The sequence below is a fragment of the Oxyura jamaicensis genome, chromosome 11, assembly GCF_011077185.1.
Source record: "Oxyura jamaicensis isolate SHBP4307 breed ruddy duck chromosome 11, BPBGC_Ojam_1.0, whole genome shotgun sequence".
Taxonomy (NCBI): domain Eukaryota; kingdom Metazoa; phylum Chordata; class Aves; order Anseriformes; family Anatidae; genus Oxyura; species Oxyura jamaicensis.
Window position 1 is genome coordinate 3,849,248 of NC_048903.1, and position 12,444 is coordinate 3,861,691.

Sequence of the window (12,444 nt, forward strand, 5' to 3'; positions counted from 1 at the left end):
CTCGTTTGGCAGGCTATAATTTAATAGAACAACAGTGATCAGACCAGTATATCAGTTAATTTTCAAAACATTTTATTCCACACAAATTAGCTCAGGTCCTGGAGGGCAAAATGACAAGAGGTTACTCGTACACTATGTATTTAATTAATTGAAAAATGCTCAAATTGCTTTTACAGTTGTTATTAAAAAGTAGAATCAGTGTTGCCAGTGCTCAACCATAATTAGAGCCCCGGGGAATTAAATATTTAGCATTAGTAATGTAACAGCACTTAAGACACAAATTTCTATTTTTGTAATGAAAGCAATACAGTGTAAGTGCAAATGGCTGAAACGACAGCTGTGACAAGTGAAGCAGCCTGGGATATTTCAATAAGACACCTCATTGGACAGCAAGTCTTACCACATTACTCGTTTGTAAAAGATCTGCAAGTTTAAATCCCAGCAGTAATGCATTACACCCAGTATTTAGACTTCTAATTGCTCACAGGACAAACGGTTGGGCAAATGTCACGCCGTAAGTGGTGGAAATGTGCCGCGTTTTCCCAAATATCGCGGCAGGGTCGGTGCCTCTGTCGGCAGTGGGCAGGGGCCGAGGGAGGCAGGGCGGAGGGGGGAAGAGAGCTCTTGTTTGTTTTAAGTTTAATTACATTTTAAGCAGAAGTGCTTTCAGTGGTACAATGTGAGAAGTCGGATATGGGGCTCTAATGAGCTGTAGTGGTGGATGGCTGGGGACCCTGAGGGATTCATTCACCAAATTAACTGGATAAAAGTACTTGGTTTGGGCACGCTATGATGGCTGGGCTGCGTGTAAAAAACCCTCTTCAGAGCTGTCTCCCGTTCCTGTTTTTGTTCTAAGCAGGCCACGCGGCGACTTTCACTGCCGCCTGCTACAAGTGCTCAGGAGGTGTTGTGTTACCAGCTAATAAGGAATAAAACATATTTGTCTTTTTTCTTTTTCTTTCCTGGGGTGGAAGGGGAAGGAGGGCAGCTTTAAGCTGTTTGTGTCTCTTTCAAATTTTTTAAAAAAGCTGCAGTTGGGCACCACACATCTTTGCATTTTCAAAACACCAGTGTACTTCCCAGGAACAGGACATTGGGGCAGAAGAGGAGCAACTCTGGTTTGCGAAGGCACTTTTGTTACTATTGGCACATGCCTACGCCATAGGCTTTGTAAAGGTGCTGAGCACAGCAAGCACCCATCTGCACCATGCCATGGGACCCCGCAGGACACCCCCTGAGGCCGGGAGGTGGCCGGCAGGGCCAGCCCAGGCCCAGGCCCAGGCGGCTGCTGCCTGCCCAGCTGGGCGCGCTCAGCACCTGGCCCACCTCAGGCACAAAATGGCTCCTCCCGGCCCACCTCAGGCCCCAGCTCCTGCTGCTTCAGTCTGGCTCTCCCAGTGAGCTTTGAGCTGTTTGCTGAAGGTTTTTCAGATTCACCTCAGTGTCTGCCATGTGTGGCTTTAGACTGAGTTACTGAGCTCCAGGGGGGTGGCAAGCTCCTGGGGCCTGCGTTACGGGGAGCACCGTGACTGGGGGTTCCTGGCCTCTGCCACCGAGCCTGCAGGAGCTGCTCAGGTAAGTGGAGGGGGGTTTTGGACAAGGCTGGAGTTACAAATAACTGTTGTTGTGGGGCACAGCAGTGGTCATGGGGAAGAGGAGGTTTGGGTGCCTCCTGAGCAGGGGGTGTTTCTGAGGAAATCAGGCTCCAACGGGTTTGTGGATGTGGGCCCTGAGCACCCCTCCTGTGAATGCCCCTCTGGGGCCCTGTGGTGCCCGAGGGCTGAGCTCGCCTCAGGTTCCTGAGCTCTTACCTGCTCACTAGAGGCTTGTAGGTAGGAGCCCCTGTGCTGTGTGGCTCTCAGACATGGGCACCCAAAGTGTTGGTGTGACTGTGATTACTGCTGAGCGTAAAAAATCTCTTGCTCCCATAAACAAAACGGTGGGTTGCCCCCCCTCCCCTTCAGGGATGTTGCCCTGCAGTGAGTGAGCAGGGGCTGCCTGCTCTGCCTGCCCGGAGATTGGCAGCTGTGAAGATGTTTCCTTTCTGCTTTATTTTTGCTCTTTCGGCATCTTTTCTTTCCATCTCAGCACATGCTGTACCCAGTGTTGTAAAGCACAAAGGCAGTATCTGACCCTTACTAATCTCTCATCCTTCCAGCTGAGGACAAAATGCCCTTTTTCTGCTCCAAATTCTGTCAGAATCCTCTGTTTGGAGGCTCCTCACAACCTACTCCACCTATTTCTACCTTAAATATAAACTAAAAGATACAAACTTCAGCCATGGTTAATCCCAGCCGAAGGACGCTCAGTGTTACTTCTGACACACACAGAAATGCACAAATGTGTGGAATTGTAGATCTCTCCTGAATATCTTCCAGGGTTTTTGTTGTGTGTCTTATTTTTTTTCTACCTCCTCCCCCCCTCCCCCCCCCCCCCCCATTTATTTAACATAAACCCTATCCTTGCTCCTCAGGTAGCTGTTAATGTTTTCAGACTCACTGTGCCACTGAAGGGCAGTGTGAAGTTTCAAGTCATCCTTAAGCGATCTACAGTCTTCAGGGCCTGATTCTGCAGCTGGGCACGATGTTTCCAGCAATGAGTCTGTCAGTGCAATAAGGATGACAACTCATCTAACTGTGGTTACAGAATTGGACCCATGGAGAGAGGCTTTTCCTACTGCTACTGTTTTATTAGGAATAGGGAAGCTGGACCACAAAAATACATTCAAAAACTGCATCCCACTGCTCAGAAAACTCTGAAATTGGGTTCCTGCTGTGCTGTGTTGCTGATCTACATGTTTCCAGACAGTTGGAAAACTTAAACTTGCATTACAAGCCTAGGCCATATTGAACAAATGAAGGGCAGATTTTCAGGCTCGGCTCTCCATTTTGGGGGTGGGGAAGAAGGATTGTTAAGCTCTTAATGTTACACTCACGTAGCGTGTGTGACGATGAAATGAATTGGTTAATGAGTGCCTAAGCATCTGTTCAGACTCTGGTAGATACTTTGCCAAGGTTCAAGTTCCCTAAGGAGGATTAGCCACCTGGTACAGTTTTCATGATATACTGACAAAGGGGACACCCACCTTTAGTTTTACTGCAGATGATGAACGAATGCCAGAAGAGCGTTTGTACAAATGTACAGGAAAAGAAAGTCTGTGAGCTTCAGTGATGGATTTTTGTAATCTAGTGATTACTTTTGTAATTGCTACAGTTTAGATTGTAGCAGAGTCTGTATCTTTCTTGCCAGTGACATACTCTCTCAGCTCATGTCCCAGTCTCACTGAATAGACTTATTTATTTCCCTTTTGCTTAAATGGCACGCAGCTCTTTGCACACAATTATCTCTCTTGCTGTATAATATATAAAATCAATATACACCATAGGGCAACAAGAAATGGTGATAAAAAGAGTTTCAAAGAGAAAAATGAGCATTTCATAGCCTGAACTTACAATTAGGCTTCCTAAAGTGTCTGGCTTTCACTGCATGGACAGCATTATGAGTTGATGAAAGGCCCCCACTAAAAGGCTTAAATTTATGTGATGGTAGTATCACTTTACGATGAGCATGATTTAGGAGGGCTTTGACCCATCAGGCACATTACAGCAAAGCAACTTGGTATGCCTGAAAGACAGAAACATTACACATTTGTTGCCAAGCTCAGAAATAGCTGAAATCACACAACCAACCTGAATTAAGGAAATTAAACGGATCTGGTGTCTTGGTGAACTGAAAGGAGAGTCGTGTATAGGAGAGGGCTTTTGCCGCTGGGTTACCTGTGCTGCTGAAGCCATGCAGATTTGCTTTCTGATGTTGGATTGATTTGGGGGTGAAGGAGGGAGGCATGTGTTGGCTTGTCAGGTAGGTGTCAGTGGGATAAAGCACCGCGGTGGGCTCTGTGTCTCCTGCTGCAGCCTGCTCCAGGTGCTGTGGGCTGGGGAAGGAACCAACGCTGAAGTGGGCAGCTGGGGTGAGATGCCCCTAGCTGGGCTCCATTTGTGTCTGAGCCTGTGCCCCACAGGGCCCCGTGCCTCAGGTGCGGCCGTTCTGCAGGAAACCTGGCGGGGCTGGGACGGGGCTGCACCTCCCGGCCTCGGTGCGGATACAGGCTGTCAGCAGACGCGTGAGTACGTGGAGGAATCTCAGAGCTCCGTCTGAAGAATTTGGCAGTGGTTTAGGTGCCCGCAGGGGAGAGGAGACAATAAGACCGTTTGTTGGGCGGCCCATCCAGCGAAACGTGAGGCTCTGTGCAGCGCCAGCGGCTGCAGCTGGGTGCCGTGGCTGCCATGGGAGGCCCTGCTGAAGCTGAGGTAGGAGAACCCGGCAGGGCCTGCTTGTCCGAGGTATTTAGAAACATAAATGCATGCGGTGCCCTTGGTGTGCATTTCAGCACGGTGCTGGAAAGGCAGTGGAAGAGCCCGCTTTTATTTGGCCTTACATCAGCAGTGCTGATGCAGAAGTCAAAGCAGTGATTCCCAGCAAGGGACCTTCAAGACAAGTTGGACACCACAGTCCTGGGCCCTCTGCAGCTCTTAGGCTTTGTTTCTGAATACTTTTGCCATCCAAAAGTGAATATTTTAACAGTAAAATAATGATTGAATTATTTTCACATCCCCACAACCTGTGGGATGTGACCAGTACGGGACCAACATGGTAGGTGATTCCCATTACTGCAGGTGATGCAGTCGGTCTGGTAGTTCACAATAAAGAATTGCGTTTGCAGGAGCATGCATGTGGGAGCACAGGCACTGTGTGCTTCCCCAGCAGAGATTTGCTGTGGTCTAAGTGTCCTTTTTCATTGGGAACAATGGGTATGATGGAACTTTACCCAGTGACCCTTTTTAAGTTTCCCTTTTGGAGCATGGGGTGTTTTTGTTTTGTTTTTAAATCAGCCAGCCAAACAAGTAGCATGGTGTAAAATGCTTTGTTCCCAGCTAAAACGTTTGTTGGAAAAAGCACCCGAGAAATTCTTTCATGTTTCTAAAATCTTGTGCAAGACAAACATCTGAAGCCACAACCTTTGTGCCTGGTGTAACAGGACCCACAGAGGGGTTTAGTGCTGCAGCTGGATCCCCAAGATCCCGTGGATTGCTTTACTCTGACTGTCTGTGCCTGGCAGATCCTAGCAGGCTCCCAGTATGTCTTTTACATGCTACAAAACCATTCCTACCTCATTTGATATTTATCAGCATCAGCTCAAGTACTCTTTGTAAGTAGCTCTGGATTTCTGCGTGCGGTTTAAACGTTCAGGGTTGCCAGGAGCGAGAATAAGCAGGCTCCTTCTCCTTTTAATTTTTGTCACTTTTTCTTCTGGTTTGCTTGTTCTGGCACATCACAAGCGGGCTTCTGTGCTTTCACAGGAGATGGAAGCCTAAAGTGGCCTTCCGTAGGTCACGAAGCTGGGTGAATGAAAACGTTTACAATGAAATGCCAAGATAGTGAAAAACTTTGTTTAAAGGACTTTTGCTTTCCTGCGTAGACACAGTCAGAGGCACTTAATGGAGGAGTGTTTTCACTTCAGGTTCTGTGGGTTTCCCTGGTTTCTCTCAGTCTGGCTGCAGAGCAGGGTGTCCCACCTCCCCGCATGCCCCCGTCCGTGCCTGGCGAGTGCCTGGGTGGGTGCAAGCAGGCAGGGTGCTGAAGGAACTCCCTGTCCTTGCCGCGCCTGCCCAGTCATGTTTGTGAGAGCACAAAGGGAAAAAATCGAATCCTGCCGAAGACTGAGCTTGTCTGCTGGAATAATGCCCGCTTGCAGGTGAGAAATTGTCTGTCTCAGTTTGGACAAGGGAACTAATTGTTTGGTCCTGTCTGGTTTTAAGTGCTCTGAGCAATCTGGGTTCTACCACTTCCTTTGGGAGATTACATTGCTTAATACATCTGAGTATCAGGAAGTTGGTTTCTTGCCCTGGGTATTCAATTTAAAATTTTCTTTAATTAATTTAATCTCATTACAAGAGCTGGCGAGAAAAACAAAATAATTCTCAGAGTGAGGGTTTGCTCCTTCGTCAGGACCCGCTAAGCGATGTGCTCAACTCGTTCGTCTCCAAGCACCAGTCCTGCAGATGGCAGCCACTGGAGGCTCTTTTTTCTCCAAGGCTTCCCCCGTTGCACAGGGGGTCCTCACCAGTTTGGCCTTGAAGAGTCCAGGCTGGTCTCTGCGGGGTGTTACAACACGTATGACACATTTACACATAATTACTCTGACCTTCTGCAAGTTCTTGGCCTGGTAAAGCTTTATCGTGGAAGGAAGTGTGTAAAAATGTGAGTATTTCTAAAATACGAGCAGTTGGGAGGAGACGGGGCGTGTGTGAGCTCCTGTGTCTCAGCTATCTGTGGTTCTGGCACAGCCCTGCGTGACCGAGTTGGGATGAAGAATGGTCTCGCGCTAGAGCTCATGACTTGGAGACAGAATACATGAGTTTTGCTCCAACTTACACAGATTTATTTTGTGACCCTGTACAAATCACTTAACCTCTTTCTGCCCGGAGTCCCAGCCTGTAAAAGAAGGATAGTGTTTCCCTCTCGCAGAAGTGCCGGACACTTAATTCATTAATGCTTATACAGTAGCTCAGGTCTTTTAAAGGGGAATGCTGCACGCCCGTGAAGCCTTAATGTTGATTCATGCACGGCTCCCGCGGCCTGGGCCGTGACTCTCCGGGGCTGACACGTTCCTCTTTATCACGGGCTTAGAGCTGTCCAGAGACTTAGAAATTCCCAAAGCACAACGGCCTCTTCCAAACCTTAGGGCTTCTCGTGCTCTGCCCTGAGTGAATTAGCAGTACCGTGACAAAATATTTGGGCTGTCTGTTTGCTGTTTCTGACTTGCATGTGATTTGCCCACTGAGGACCAAAAACCAAACCCGTCTGCGTAATGGCAGTTGGAGCCCTTGCAGCTTTATGGTGCTTGGGCTCCAGTGATAAAGGAAAAATAGACACACACAGAAAATAGAAACGTTTCAATACTCAATGAATTGTGAGGGGGTTGTTTTAGACAGATATACAAACACTTCTGCATGTTTGGAAGTACCTCGGCACTACCTGCTGAGCTCCAGGCTGATTTTTGAAGGGTGTTGAGGAAGATGCTGAGAAAAGAGGTCTTTTAATCCACATTTAATTTCCCCGTGCTTACTGGGTAAATTTATAATTGTTAGTAGATATTGGTTATTCAGATAAATGTTACCGTATTCAGCATGGTGGGGCATGTCATTTTCCATTGGCGTCATGTCATAGGCCAGTGTAATGTGTCAGAAGTATTTTATTGCAATGGCTTCATCACGTAAATGAGACGTGACGGGTTGCAAATCAAATTTACCATACCTACCTTTAACATATCCTAAATAAGCTAGCAGCACAGATCAGGAGCTGACGAACTTGAACTGTTATTGCTGCGGCAGAGATCTGGGCTCAGGTTCTGAGGGAAGAGCAGTTTGATAGCTCCCTCTTCCCACGTACGTTGTAGCATCCTTATTAACTCTGATTAGAATTCAGATTCAGCTCAGGAAGGGGAAATGCTGGCACAGGTGGTGCTGCCCGTGTGGGCAAGGCAGAGGGGAGGCAGTGGTGCCTTTGGTAACCGTCCCTTGCTGCCTCATGCTTCCTTAGGGCTGTAACTTCTCGTCCTCAGCAGCATGGAGTATGGCAAACCTGGCCTCTCAGTCTCAGCTTCACTCCACGCCTTCAGGAGGATCTCCTCGAGTCTACCAGTTAACGTGTCAGAAAACAACAGGTTTTGGCCATTCGCAGGTTAATTTTGAACTTTGAAAGTGAAAATGAAAAACCTTTGCCTTCCCATGGAGGTAGGTAGCTGCTCACTAGAAGTCAAGGCACGTAGGGAAAGTGTGCCCTCTGCTTGAAACTGGAGTGGCTGGTGTTTGCTGCAAGATGAACTTGGGTGAACGTACATAATGTTGTTCAGTCGTGCTCGTTTAGAAGGCTTGCTCTTGAGGAATAGCGAAGAAGCCAAGATAATTCATCCCACAATTAAATATATTAGCATTTATTTCAGCAGCCTGGTTCAATCTTAATTTACGGCAAAGGTTCATATATAATTATAACAATTATGTTATTTGGTAATTGTAGACTGAAGTAAGTTTGGAATGGAAATGTTACAAACTTTTTTGGTGCTGGAGATTGCTCTTAAATCTCTGCTGGGGGTAAAAAAAAAAAAAAAAAAAAAAAAGGTGAATGTGTGAGAAGGACAAATACAGAGCCAGGCTAAATACAATGGGCTATTCTCTATGGAAATTCCAGGTTTAAGTCACAGAAAGGCATAAATGCTATTATAAGTTGAATATTAGTATATAATGCTTAGATATAAATACTCATATCTAAGCATTGGGTTATGGTTCTCCAGAACAAAAAGAAAAGTGAAGTTTGTGTCCTGAACTAGAGGATAACATAACGCTGCTGTGAGCGCTGGCAGCATTCAGAGAAAAGTTCAGGCAGCAAAAAAAAGGGTGCAGGGTGAGGTCAGGATTGGGGTGGGCACCGGGCAAACAGTGCACCCGGAGCCGCTGTCTGCCCCACTGCCCTACCTGTCTGGAGCTGGGCCAAGCGGCTGGCAAGGCTGAGGGAGGTGTTTGAACCCCTCTGGGGGGCGGAGGTGGGCATGGGTGTCGCAGCGGGGCTGCGGGGTGGCAGCAGGAGGGTGAGCGGGGGCTGTGGGGCAGCACCGAGGGCAGGGAGCAGCGTGTGGCTCCGGAGCTCGATGGAGGTGGAAGGGGAAGCGGGGTGTGTTTGGTTCCCTTGTGAAAGTGCTTCGTTTTTTTTGTGTTTCTTTTGTTTGACAAGTCTGGTCACGTATGCTGATGTTTGGCTCTAAAAAGCCTGGGTGTTTGTGTTGATCTTGGAAGTCTTGGGGCTGTGGGAGCAGAGGCAAACCATGAGCCTGGCACAGGAAGTGGACCTCTGTTGTCATTTTCCTGCTGTCCGTTCCTCCGTTGCTGCCCACCCCTCTGACGGGTGTTTTCTACCTTCTAGTTTTCCAGCAGTCCAGGTTTGCTGTGCTTCAAGTACAGTCGGTGAAAACAGGGAACGAGCTCCTGACATCCTCCTGGAGACAGCAGAATGGAAGGGCCATCTGACCATCTCTGCAATTCGTTATGGATGAGGTCTCGGGAATTCTATGAGTTGGTGTTTGGGAAAATGCTCAGTGTAAGCTTTACCCAGTCTGGATGGATTTGATAGCAGAGATAACAGGGCAAGATCGGCCCTTGCAATGTTGCATTTGTTCCCAGGAGTAGGTAGAGGTTCAATAAAAAGGAGGGCCTTGGAAGCCTGACCTCAGGTTGAATGTTTAGTTCAGCTTGGTTTTGGGTAACTGGAGTGTTTGGAAGCTTAGGGTGGGTAGGCAGAGAGGCACTGCAGCTGGTAATAATAGCAGAGCCTTTTATACTGTCAGTTTAACAGCTGTAAAACAATTAGGGCAAATTATGTTAATAGAAGGCTTTGTTCATACTTCTCTTGCCCAATTTCCTTTTTTTTTTTCTTTTTGGAACATGCCTTTCCTACCATGCTCTGAGAGCACGCAAACAGTAGAGCTCTGTGCGCTTGTGTTGTGTATGGTCAGCGTTATCCGTTAAACCATGGCTGGATGCAGATCTTCCAGAATTTCCCCAAATCAATTTTCCAGTGCTTTGGCTATTGCATTTTAACGTGGCTCTCCCTAAACAACAAAATCATGTTTTCAGGAAGCTAAGACGGGATGAGAAGTGATTTGTATGGGAAACGGTGGCTGATTTGCTCGGGCCGCTGCAGCTGTTTCCCTCTGCGGGACGAGCGAAACCCCTTCAAATCGATCAGATCCGTGCTGGCTGAGCCCTGCCCGAGCACGGGGGTGGCAGTGGGGACACGCTGGTGCCAAGCCTGGTGTGGGCGTCTCCTGCCTTCCTCTCCCGGCCCTAAAGGAAGGAGCAGATCTGCGAGCTGAGTTCCCACCTGCCCCTGGAATACGGTGTGCGTGTAGGTTATCCATTGAGGAAGGAGGATTCCCAAACTCCACTCGCCTCAGCGGCTGTCACGGCACGGTGTGGTTTTTCCCGAGGTCAGAGCGCTGAGCTGCTTCTTCATCGGTCATCAGCCCACCGCTGGGCCACTCGCCCTGACTGCTGGCAGCTCCTCGGGGAGATGGGTGCCGCCGAATCGCGCCCAGCAGCTCTCTCACCTCGCCGTGTGGAGCTGTTCGCTGCCTTGCCTCTTGCTGCGCATTGCAAGGAGGGCTGCGTGGGGCTGGCGTGGCTCAGCCTCTCCGCACTCAGCTGAGGTGGCAGCTCTGCCTTGACTGATAATCCACAAGTCCTCGCGTTTCAGTTACTTCGCTAAATAACATGTAGACGTTCTGCTTTGAAGCCTTGTATATGATAGTTAATTAGACAACATTTAATTTGGCTTAACATTTGTGTCAGTTTTGTGAAAGCGAGCCTCCATAATTAGGGAATACAGATCAGGTTTCTGTCAGACTTATAACCTCTCACTCTCATTTAATGCTTCCTTCTCCAGCACCGCGTCACACTCGGCGCGCTGATTTCTTTCCCCCCACTGTCTTTTCCGCTTGACTAGCAGCAAAGTTGCCCGTATTGCACAACTGACAGCAAATGGGCTCCTTCGCGGGGAGGCTGGGGCATACGATTCGCTAGTGTTTAGCGGGGAGCTCGCCCATCAGGACAGATTACGTGATTGGAGTCGGTGTAAATAATACAGTGCCGTGCCTATGCGCAAGCCTGGAGCTGAGTAACAGCCAGGCTGTGCGTCTGAGGTGCTCCGTGTGGGTGTTTCGTGATGCTTTGCAGGAGAAATTTGCACGCGAAACAGACCCTGGGATTCATGGCTTGTAACTAGGAAGGCGTTTTCTGGCCCATTTGAATAGGTCTTTGGGAGAAAAGGGTGCTTTCCACTTGGAAGTAGTTCTGTCTGGGATGGTTATACGCAGGGTGTTGTTTATCGTGGGTTGTTAGGTGTGATGTGAAACACAAGCACTCCCATTTTTAGATTATAGAACAAAAAATGATGGTCTAGGGTTCTGGCATCTGGAGAATTAATGCATTATCCACTACCATCTCCCTGATTGTACTTTTACCCATTTGTTCCAAGGTTACAGCCAAATATAAAGACGTAGCTCTTACCTAATTTTCTGCAGCAAGGCCAAGACATTTCTCTAAAGATAAAAGATCCGACTGTAGCACAGCTTTAATCAACAGTCCCCTTCCCCCAGCGCAAAGGGAGATTTTGGGCATGTGCCCGTTGTTACAGCAGGCAAGCAGAGTATCTGTCAGGCATCACACTCCCTTGAACCTGATGTATGTAGTTTGTCCCTAATTAAGGAGGAAACCACTACTTCTTCTCCAGCTCGCACCGGTGACCACCGGGAAGGAGTAGCTGGCCATGTTCTGTGGTGGAGCGCTGGGCACCGGGGCGCTCCGAGGCCGCCCGGACCCCGCCAGCTCAGCCAGGGGCTCTGCTCAGACAGCTATTTGCTGCTAATCAGCCCATGGGGAACACTCGGCAGAGAGAGCTCTTAGCTAACTGGCATGAGGCTCCTCTTATTCCCCCCTCCTTTCCTCTGATGTGAAATCTCAAATATTTCTGCTTCATTGACTTTTTTCCATTTTTTTATTTTTCTTTATACTTGAGACCGCCTTTCAGCAGCAGGCCAGCACTAGTTCGTCCCCAGTTCCTTGGAAAGCCGTGCTTTCGGAGCAGCCGTTCCTCACTGATACTAGCTTGAAGTTTCAGCTGCAGGACCGAAGGAGGGCTTTTGCAGCCAGGAGCTTGCCAATTCAAAGCTTGCTGCATCAGTGAAGTAGTGAAGGACAGTGCTGCTTCCCACCAGCTTTTATGTGCTCACATGGCACAGCTCCAACACGGCTCTCGCACATCGTGTTGCGGGGAGAGCTTTCTCCCAGTGCCTGCGTGGCCGGATCACAGGAGCTGAACTGGGCCCGTGTCTGAGAAGCTGAGCTGGTTTTGCAGGTGGTGCTTTCTGAATGCGTTAGCGTCTGCAGCATCTGGAGGGAATGCTGGGCGCTTGTAATCCCGGTGCGGTTACGTCCGATACTGGTTTTGTGGGTCAAGATGCAACTTCATTGCCAGTCATACTGTGAAAATGTGCAGCAGATCAACAACACCCGCTGTTCAGATCTTAAACAACACGGCTGCTTTCTGACCTGCAACCACGATGCTGGGCCCAGCATCCAGCACATACAAAGGAGCAAGCGCTATTCATTTGCTCTTGAGAGGGGAACTCCCCATATTGTGGTGAGTCTCCCTTAACACGTTTCATGTGCAAAGTACGTCACAAATACAGATGTGAAGTTTGGTCTCTGAGGGCACGGTGATCATCAGGGCTTTACTGGGGTACCTAACTGCCCACTGTGAATTTGCTACACGGCTTTATTAAGTGAAACTCTAGCATTATAAATGGTCGTTTGTGTCTTCTCTGTAAATCCT